Source organism: Myiozetetes cayanensis, unplaced genomic scaffold (genome assembly GCF_022539395.1).
Source record: "Myiozetetes cayanensis isolate MyiCay16 unplaced genomic scaffold, myiCay2020 scf2-11, whole genome shotgun sequence".
Classification (NCBI taxonomy): Eukaryota; Metazoa; Chordata; class Aves; order Passeriformes; family Tyrannidae; genus Myiozetetes; species Myiozetetes cayanensis.
Genome location: NW_026087411.1, coordinates 56,848,797 through 56,859,033, shown reverse-complemented (window position 1 = coordinate 56,859,033; position 10,237 = coordinate 56,848,797).

Below are 10,237 nucleotides of genomic sequence, written 5' to 3'. Positions count from 1 at the left end.
CATTTGCTCCAGAGGAGAAAGAAAATGTCCCACTACTCAGGAAATTATCTCCATCCTAGGATTAGAGCTCTTTTAAATGCCCATGCTTCATGTCCTGTAATTAACCTTGCACTGAATCCTAAAGGAAGATTAATAAAGCACTGTGACACTTGTGGTATCACCAATTACTAGTCTGGTGGTAGCCTACTAGGGTGGCTGCCTCTCCAGCAACAATGAACTCTATCTATAAGCCAACCACCAAATCAAAGACAATAGATTTAAATGAGGCTGAGGAAGATACCTGCTAGAATTGTTAGGGGGAAGAAAACAAAGAGAGAAAGGCAGCATGGATAGATTAGAAAGATGGGATTCTGTGCCAATGAGCAAGTCTCTAAAAAGCTGCAGTGTTTTCAGCGTGATGGCTGCTCAGCTGTAGCTGCTTCATTGGCAGATGATCTCTCATGCTCTCTTGCTTGTGTTTGTCTAATGCATGGTTGATCTGATATGCACCCTGAGACAAAACTAGCATAATGGGCAGTAATGCAGACCAGCTTTTTGGATGGCAGCCAGGCTGCTCTCAGACTGGGACAGGTACCCTGATGGTTTGGGATTGAAAAAAAATTAGCATTTATCAATAAAAGGAGAGGGCCTAAATTTAGTTGGAGCTGTAAATAAGGTACAAGAAGAAAAAACAGAAGCTTCTCTTAACTAAATTTGAATATTCTGAGACCCTTAAGAAAAGCAAAAGCTTAGAAACAGTAACTTAGAGACAGTTACTGCATTTGTGAGGTGGATGTTTGTTGATTTGTTTTGTTTTGTTTGTGGTTTTTTTCTCATTATACGGTAGTCTGTTGTGCTTTATATGTGAAGCTTAAGCACAAACCTTCCTGTGTGTTAGTATGGTTGCTAGTCATATCCCCAAAGACAAATCTGAGTAAAAGGCTAACCACCTTGCTTGGCAAAAATAGCATTGTTACAGGAATGAGACTAATCCACCTTTTCAGTTAAGAGGTGAGTTGGGTTTGTGTGGCAAGGTTTTGGTAGCAAGGGTGCTACAGGGATGTCTTCTGTGAGAAGCTGCTAGAAGCTTCCACTGTGTCTGATAGAGTCAGTGCCAGTTGGCTTGAAGATGGACCTGCCACTGGCCAAGGCCAAGTCCATCAGTGATGGTGGTAACATCTCTGGGATAACAGATTTAAGAAGCGGCAAAGTTCTTGTGCAAGGGCAGTTGCAGTCAGAAAAGAGAGGAGTGAGAACATGTGAGAGAAGCAACACTGCAGACACCAAGGTCGGTGAAGAGGGAGAGGGAGGAGGTGCTTTATGCTTCCCTGCAGCCCATGGTGAAGACCTGGCTGAGGCAGGCTGTCCCCTTGCAGCCCATGGAGGTCCATGGTGGAGCAGGTGTACACCTGCAGCCCATGGAGAGATGCCTGAAGGTGACTGGGACCCCGTGGGAAGCCTGCGCTGGAGCAGGCTCCTGGCAGGACCTGCAGACCCGTGGAGGGAGGAGCCCACACTGGAGCAGGTTTGCTGGTAGGACTTCTGATCCCACAGGGGACCCACACTGAAGCCATCTGTTCCTGAAGGACTGCACCCCGTGGAAGGGACTCATGCTGGAGAAGTTCATGAAGAACTGCAGCCCATGGGAAGGACCCACGTTAGACAAGGTTCATGGAAGGCTGTCTCCCATGGGAGGATCCCTATGCCGGAGCAGGGAAAGAGTGTAAGGAGTCCTCCCCTTAAGGAGGAAGGAGCTGGAGACACTATGGGTGATGAACTGATTACAACCCCCTTTCCCTGTCCCCCTGTGATGCTGGAACAAGGAGGTAGAGAAAATCAAGAGTAAAATTATGTCTAGGAGGCAGAAGGGGTGGGGGGAGGGAGGTGTTTTAAAGATTTGGCTTTATTTCTCTTTATCCTACTCGGATTTGGCTGGCAATAAATTAATTTTCCCCAAGTCAAGTCTGTTTTGCCTGTGATGGCAACTGGTGAGTGATCTCTCCCTGCCCTTACCTTGACCACGAGCCTTTCTTTGTATGTTTTCTCCCCCATTGATCTGAGGAGGGGAGTGATAGTTACTTTGGTGGGCATCTGGCATCCAGCCAAGGTCAACCCACCAAAAGAGATAGGGAAGGGATATCTAAGCATGTCCTTCCCTGAACATGCAAGGAATTTTCTGGAAAAAGGTGCCACTAATCTGGGTGCAAAAATGTCTTCTGATAAAGAATCCCACCTCCTCAAACAGGCTTGCATCACGATCTGCCTCAGAAGAAAAAATGTTGGGTCCTTTGTTCTCTTTCACTAATCCAGTGTCTCTGTCTGATGTGTAAAGTCCCATGCAAAATAATTGCCAAATATGAGCTATGTTTTAGAGATACTTCCTACAGTGCCCTAAAGATCCCTAATTATTCCATGATGCAAATAAATCTTATACGGACTGCACCATTGTAAGACTGCTGGGGACAAACTAAAGAATGGAAATTGCCTGTTTTGATGAAAGTTATAAATTCTAAAAAGCATTTTCATAGTATTAGCAAAGTATCACAGTAGGAGATACTGTAATTCTGCATGGTGTGCAGTGATTAAAAATTCACAACAGAACTATCATGTATAGTCAGGATAAACATTAGTCCATTCTATCCAAATAAGGTATTGTTTCTTGTAAATCTGTGTAGGGACTATTCAAAAGTAGAATGAAATTATAAATAATGAGGAGGTCTGAGAATGGGCACAGATACTTTTGACAATACACATTTTACAGAATAAGGTATTTTATGCAAAAAAAGTAAGAACCATAAGGTATTTTTCAATCCTTGTGATTGGGTGAATTCAAACAAATTTGTGTACGCTCATAATATTTGTTGTGATTTTACTGATATTCTTACTTCATCAGAGGCCCCTTTATTTTAATTTTAAAATAATCTAATAAACATTTTCCAGTCAGAGAAAGGAACAACAACCACAAGAACACGGTATCTGACTGACTGTGCAGTGCTGAGCCAAGCAGCAGGTGTGTAACTCACATCAGCCATTTGAAGTGCTGGTTTTGCATAGTAAGGGTATTGTAGGGGACAGGATGTAAGAATGAGACTTGGGAATTAGCAGTGTAAATCCATAGGAAACCAGGCTTCGTTAATTCTGGTGGTCACAAAAAATTTTGTTCTATGAATATGTGTTTGCTAAAGCAAGCTCAATTATGTGAAATGGGAGGAGGCCAAACGAAAAGAATGACAGAGAAAGAAAGTGGAGTCAAATAAAAACATCAATATACTAAAATGCCAGTGTGTATTCTGGTACTAGTTTTTGTTTCTTTTGTTTCTATTTCACAAATATCCAAAGAGAATTAAACAGCTATTGCAATAGGTGTTGTACAGTTGATTGGCAACAAGAAGAGGAAAATGACGATTTTCAGATACTCATTTGTGCACAATGTTATCATTTTACCCTTATATGAAGTTGAGATGGAATACGCCTCCGTTCAGGATTCACAAGGAAAAGGGGTGTTCCTGAACCCAGATACTGTTGGGCTTGTCTATGAACATGTGTTGCTGAGAGATAGTTTCAGAGAAATCTCAAATGACAGAGACTAGTTTTCCATTAATTTTTTAAATATCTTTTATATATGCACACACCTTTCCAAATTTATCAACAATTTTTTTTGTTACCTTAACCCTTTTTTAGATATAATTTGTTCGTCTTAAGCTTCTGTTGTTTAAAAATAACTACAGCATATTTGAGAAATTAGAGGTGGGTTAGGAAACTGGCACATCAACTGAAATCAGAACAAGTACCTGGTCTTTACTCTATGCAATAATTTCTTTTGTTGGGAAACTTGCTGTTACTGAGCTGTGTGCTAATTAACAAGACTGTGGACAGTGGTATCAGATGGTTTGTATCAGCTATCAGGCTAATAAACTGCAAATGTGTTGAATCCAGTAGAAAGAGGGAAAGAGCAATTCCAGGGCTTGAGGAAGCAGATACCTTCTGCAGCATTGCACTGGGCTGCTCATATCTCCCAAGAGGACAATGCAGTCAGGAACAGGGGCTGAAAGGAGATATTCTGTTCAACAGTTGAAAGTGGTGTCCTCTCATCTGAGGAGAGGCTAAAAGTGCTTGTCTTGTCCAGTCTGATAAAAGAAAAGGCTGAAAGAAAAGCCTCCTCTCTGTAAATATATTTATGGGTTGTAAACCAAAAAAAAATTTTATAATTTTATTAAAAAAACTATAAAGTTTATACAAAATTGAGAAATAGAAAATGTTCCTGCCAGAATTAAGGCTGAAAATTAGAAAAAGGTTTCTAATTTCCATGAGATTAGAGCTTGGAACAGTTTCCAGTTAAGAGTAACGGGAATTAAAAAGTGGTTAGTTATAATGAAGGTTATTCATGTTATAAATAATTATTTAACAACACTTCCTGCTACAGCAGTGGAAACTGTTCTGGAAGAATGTATATAAATATTAGTTGCTAAGAATATTGTATTTTAGAGCTTGTTTTTCTTTTAAAATGTATTATGGATATCCTTCAACCCTTTTTTTTTAAAAGTTTTGTAGGACAAAAATCAAACTACACCCCCAAAGGAGAAAAAAGTCTTCTGACAATTCTTTGAAATAGTAGTGCCAAAAGAGAAATAAAACCTGGTAAAAGGAGAAAAAACCCACTGGCTTTAATAAGGAGTCTTTCTGATTTCTACTGGCCAGGGGTTTAATTTTTAAGTGTACTGACACAAAATGCTCAGCAGAGCTGCACACAGACTAGGCGGTTCAAAGATCTGGCACAACTCTGACATAGCAAAATGAATAAATGAATGCATACATACACTGTATCAACTAAGAAATTAGTTGTTAAAAAGAAAGATGTCAAGAATGGTTTAGATTCTGTAAGACAAAATTGTGCATGAGACTGATCTGTAACAAACTTATATAGCATACTGTGAGGATGTAAACTGTATTGCTATTCAACAAACAGGCAACTAACCAACCAATTAGTAGTTTGTGTGATTTTGTTTTCCTGAATTTTTCCTGACAATAAACTCTTCTACAGTTCTTTGTTTTCCCTGAAGAACAGCATGAAACTTGTGGTTTTCTGTTACTGGGAGAAGAATCAGTTAAAGACAAGGAGTTCAACATTATGCATGTGTCAGGAAACAGGAAGTGATGTCCACATGTTAGAAAAATAAATTACTTGGTAGGAGAATTTCCTTGTTAAGGTTTAGGACTTGATGTGCTTCAATGATCTCAGACCTAGTAGGAAGTTAACAAAGCCTGTGAAGAAGAATGAACTACTGATAGTGGGCACAAAGAATGCCAAATTTACAGGTAATAAGGACATTTGGCAGAACTCCTACTCCTTGAGGGTGGGTTATCACAAATTCCCAGGGCAAGAAAGAAACTAACAAAGGCAGCTCAGAAACTGTGCTGAAATAAAGCTCCAGCTGGACAAAAGGTAATTCTGATGGGGAGATTGTGACCTAACAGCCCACCAGCTCGAGAAACCCACCGACTCAAAAGAAGAGACAGACTGAGCGTGAGCACTAATTAACATAAGAAGCAAGGAAATAGTTCAACCAATTGAAGGTAGAACACTAATTAAGAAGAGAACTAGGTAACTTGTAGCCAATGAATATTAATGTCTTTGTTTGCTAAAATGTATGAATAGTGAAAAGTTTTGATACTCACTGTGATAACTTTGTGGATTTGCCACCCAGCACCTCTTTCTGCACAGACCTGTAAATAAATCAAATACCTTGGCTCTATGTGGGGATCATCCTCTTGCACACCATGTGAAAGAACCTATTTTTGAACAACAGGAAGATCTCTGAAATGATGTGTAAGATAAAACTACTCCTCTAAAAAGTGTAAAGCTGCCAGGACCAGACAGGTATGGTTTATCTGGATTATACAGGTACAGTTTCTTATTGCTTTTTCTCTAAACTACTGATGTTCAGTTGCAGAGCTAATAATCACTTTTCCAGGAGAGACAGTGGGAGCCAGAGATCACAAAGGGCTGTGTGTACTGTAGATGTAACACTACCAGAGTGTGATAAATAAAACAACAACTTTTGTATTCCAGTGCATTTTGTTTGGTGGAACAACTTTCTATAAACTGCAAGACTTCACCGCAGCTGGCAGACACAACTACAGTTGTGCACCAGGGATATGCACACCTTTTATAGCTGAAACAGCCAGAGCTACTGCTCAGACACAGGCCACTATACAAGTCAGAAGCTGAGTTTTGTGAACACGGTAGTAAGGGACATGTGGCAGAAAACAGTACTCAGAAGCATGTGGGTAACAGGAAGAAAAAGTAGAAAAAAAAACCAAACCAAACAATGTACGGAAGAAATAATTAATAGGGAATAAAACAATGAATGAGAACATTCTAGGAAGAGCAGCACTTTGGAAAGAGCTTGTCTGTAGTAGAAAATGTCTTTCTTCTACTTGTTTGCTTCTTACAATGTTCAGATTCTGTTAGAAAAGAAAACATGGCTCAATCTTTGGTTTTTTGCTCCCAAAGGAAACCAAAATCATGATAAGTTTCTGCAAGAATCAAAAGGAGTAACTGTGTTCAGTAAATAACAGCGAACAATGAAGACCCAAGATAGCACTTCATACACTGTGGATTTTGTTAATATAAAGTAAATGTGAACTTTGTCTTTGCATTACAGATCAAGGATGAAGTCTTTATTTTTCTACTGGTTTCACAATGCTAATAATATGGTAAGAAGCAAAAAGTACCATTTTTTCATTTTCATCCTGTTTCTCCTGATGCTATGTATTTTGAGCAAAATTTGGTAAATATTAAGACGTGTAATGAAAGCCCCCTGAGATGTTAAGCCATGACATTAAAGTACTTACGAAGAGACTGCCTTTCACAGGATTTTCTTAGTCAATGAAAATACATTGGGCCAATGAAGTTTATCAGCAATTTTGACCTGCAAAATGGTTCCTGCACCTTCTGTTAACTTCTCTAGTTTCTGGATGGAGGCCAAAAAATGCATCTGTAGGTTCTGATATTTGTTTCTCTATGGCAGCCTACCACGTGCTGAGATGTTTCACCACGAGCTGCAAGCCCAGTCTTGATATATTAGCAACGCACTGTATACCCCAGAGTTTTGGAGAGGAGAGCATGAGGTGTTTGTGCTGTGCCTGCTGTGGCTGGGAGGGGGTTGTCTTTGGCTGATAACACATGAATAAAGCTGTAGGTTGCGGAAATGTGGAGTCTAAAAGGGAGCCAGAAATAATTACTTAGTTTTTAAAGGCAGAGATGTAGCAGAGGACTGTGTTCATTGCCAAGTCTTTGAATGATTTTGACCTAAGAGGAAGTGTGTATTTTTTCGAGACAGAAATTATAAACAAGCATTTGCCAATCCAGTTGCTGCTTTTCTGAGAGATCAGTGACTTGGCTGGCAAAGCAGAGTCAGGAAGCTGAATGTTATTCTTTGTGCTGACACCTGAAGGTATGAAGCTTTCTGCTGGAAAACAAATGTTAGCTATTGATATGTTTCAAAGCAGATTATTAGGTGTAATCATCCATCATAAAGTAGATTATTGAATTGCTTCTATATTTAAATGAATGGTTGTAATATATGCCCCAAGAGCTGTAGTCTTGACATTTGTTGTTGGAAAAGGGAGGCAAGCAGGTAAAACATAATTATTGAAACCAGCATACAGACTAACACATATTTGCAGAGGAAAATGAATATAACATAGTAACTACTCTTCTTTTCCTGTCTGAACACGACTGAGTGATCTGTTTTGCAGACAAAATTCCCATAACTAAGGCTTTGCTGTGTGAGTGTATCTTGGGGGATAAACAGAAGTGGGTGGCTGTGGTGAAGGGGCCTCTGCCTTTTCCCATGTGTCTCTGTGTGGCTGTTGCCATGACTGGCCACAATGTCTGCTTTTCCTTATGAACTTGACAAATGATTTGGATTTTCTATTAATTTTCAAATTCGAGTCTGCCAGTCTAATATATGATCTTCAGGACAAACAGAATTAATTCAGAGGAAGCTGTGAAGAGCCTGCTAGAGAACCAACAAGATACGTTAACACAGTAGCACCCAGGCCAGTCTCATGTGCACAGAAGAATTAAGATAAAAACAGCTAGAAGAGTATTGACTAAAACACTTCACCCTTCCAGAAGCAAGAGTGCAGAACAGAATCTTTTATGGGATTTTAAGAGCTGCCCAAGTGTGTCAGTAAAAAAGCTAACTTGCTGGTGAGACCAGTAAAAAGAGAGTAAGCGGTCAAGGAGGTGTTGGTTCATTGGGTTTTGTGCTTTGGTTGTGGGGTTTTTTTCCCCAGAGATGAGGAATATCAGCCACAGTCTGGTAAGAAAATTTAAGGGAGAAGACCTGTAGATATCTTTTTTGGTTTCCTGCTTTAGTCTTGCATGTGTTGTAACTTCAGGGGAAAGGATAAATAAGGCTTTAATATGGAGAAATGGATAACAAGTCCCTCTGAAGCAGTGTCAAAATCCCTAGGTGAATCTGAGTACAAAGTGAAGGGGTGACTGGTGACTCTGGTGACTCTGCGACCTTCAAAATCAGAGACTTTAGGATCACAGGCACAGACTTATCAAGGATTACAGACGTTTTTGCTCATTAGCTCTCCTTTCATCTGACTTGATATCCTCATCCCCGATGCAGTACAGGGAACTCATCCACACAGCACTGCTTCTCAATCCCTCCAGCTTCCATCCTGCTCCTCCAAAGCTACCAGCCTGCACAGCATCTTCTGCCACATCCAGTCCCCATGGTTTCCCGCTTTTGCTCCAAAAGCCCTTTGCTTTGACATGTGTGACAAACACAGTAGTCCAAGGGGTTTTTATTTCTTCAGGTCCAAGGGGCTCAGGTAGTGATGTCTGGAACATGTTTGTTTTTAATCTCCAGCAGCAGTTGTTTAGGCTGTAGAGATAGATACAATTTCGAAAGAATTTGTAACAGAAAGTCAGGAACTTGGTTTTCACTTGGATGGCTTTCTGCCTAAATAGTAACTCTTTCTAAAAGGCAGTTTCAACACTTTCCCCTGGCCCCCTGCTCCCCGAGTGGCAGGAGAAGCTTTCAGTCTCTCTCTCTAATATGTGAGAGGAGAGATATCCCTAACAGACATGCACAGAGGTCTTGGGAAGGCGGAGGAGAAACAGAGAGGATAAAAGGGGCCGGAGCTCGCCTTTTTTCTCTGGAGGCCCAATGCGCGATGCATTGTAAAAAAGTGATCCTTGATCTGAAATGAACATTTTTTTTTAATCCTTCCAGTGCCTTGGCATTCTTGGGAAGAATTCCTGCATATGCTTAGCTTACAAGATGTACCTGCACTAAGGAATGTCATGGTTGGGAAATAGTAGAATTGTTTGGGTTGGAAGAGACCTTAAAGTTTATCTAGTTCCAATCCCCCGCCGTGGTGCAGGGACACCTTCCACAAGACGAGATTGCTCAAAGCAATATACAACCTGGCCTTGAATTTTTCAAGGGATGGGCATCCGCAACTCTGGGCAACCTGTGCCAGTACTTCACCACCCTCACAGAAAAGAATTTCTTCCTTATGTCTAATCTAAACCTTCACTCTTCATGGGAAACATACCTGGTGTGTGAAACTGTAGAGCTGAAGCATCCTGCCCCTACTCGTGACTCTTTCTCTGGGGCTGCTTTGCTGCTACAGCCACTTGTTCAAGATAATTCTGCTAACTAGCCACACACCACTAGCTACAAGTGCTCAAGGAAGTAAAATTTGTTTCCCTTAGCACTAAGGCCCTGCAAATTAATGCCCCATCTTCCTGCATTGCTGTGGAAGACTGAGCGTTACAGCAGTCTGTTCCATTTAGTCTTAGAAGGATTCATAAGCCCTGCTGTGAAATCTGAGGCTGCTGAGAGTGAGTGTGTGCTGAACACATCACTACATGTCTTTCTACTTGTGTCCCCTGAGGCATCTGTCATTTCTAGCAATGCTGCAATTCTAGCATTGCAACATTTGTAATGTATCTAAATAGAAAATAAATAGCCTGATTTAGAGAGTAAAGGAGGTACAAGAAGAAGGGAAATATGAAAGTACTGGCCAAGACTTAGGAGCCAGAGTCCCGTTTCTGGTCTTGCTACTGGCCTTGTCAAATGACTTTTTACAGGTAACATTCCAGCACTTCCTCAGTTTCCCCTCTTTCTAATGAAAGGAACTAATAAGTGCTATTGTTAGCACATATGCCATGCAATAACTGTGTAAGAAATCAAATCTCTGTTTGAAAGGCAGTGGAAAACCCACTGAT